Source organism: Rhinolophus sinicus, linkage group LG01, assembly GCF_036562045.2.
Source record: "Rhinolophus sinicus isolate RSC01 linkage group LG01, ASM3656204v1, whole genome shotgun sequence".
NCBI lineage: Eukaryota > Metazoa > Chordata > Mammalia > Chiroptera > Rhinolophidae > Rhinolophus > Rhinolophus sinicus.
The window spans coordinates 47824520-47824817 of NC_133751.1; positions in this window are offsets into that span (position 1 = coordinate 47824520).

Consider the following 298-nt stretch of genomic DNA (forward strand, 5'->3'; position numbering starts at 1 on the left):
CCCTGCCACGGAACCACTTCCGGGGCGAAGGAAGAGCCATAGAGCGCCGAGCAGCAGCCTGGAGCGCCACCGCGCGGCTGAGCCGAGGCCGGACCCCCCGAGGGCCGCGGGCCGCGCCGCCGCCGGGCCGCCCATCCCCCGCATCCATAAGCCGGGACCTGGGACAGGCGTGGAGGAGCCTCCAACCCGTTTGCAGATGAGGCCCGGAGGGAATACTAGCATTTACTGAGTAATGCCCTGCACCAGGCACTTTCCCTAAAGTTATTGTATTAATCTCCCCTCTCCCCCGCCAAACCCT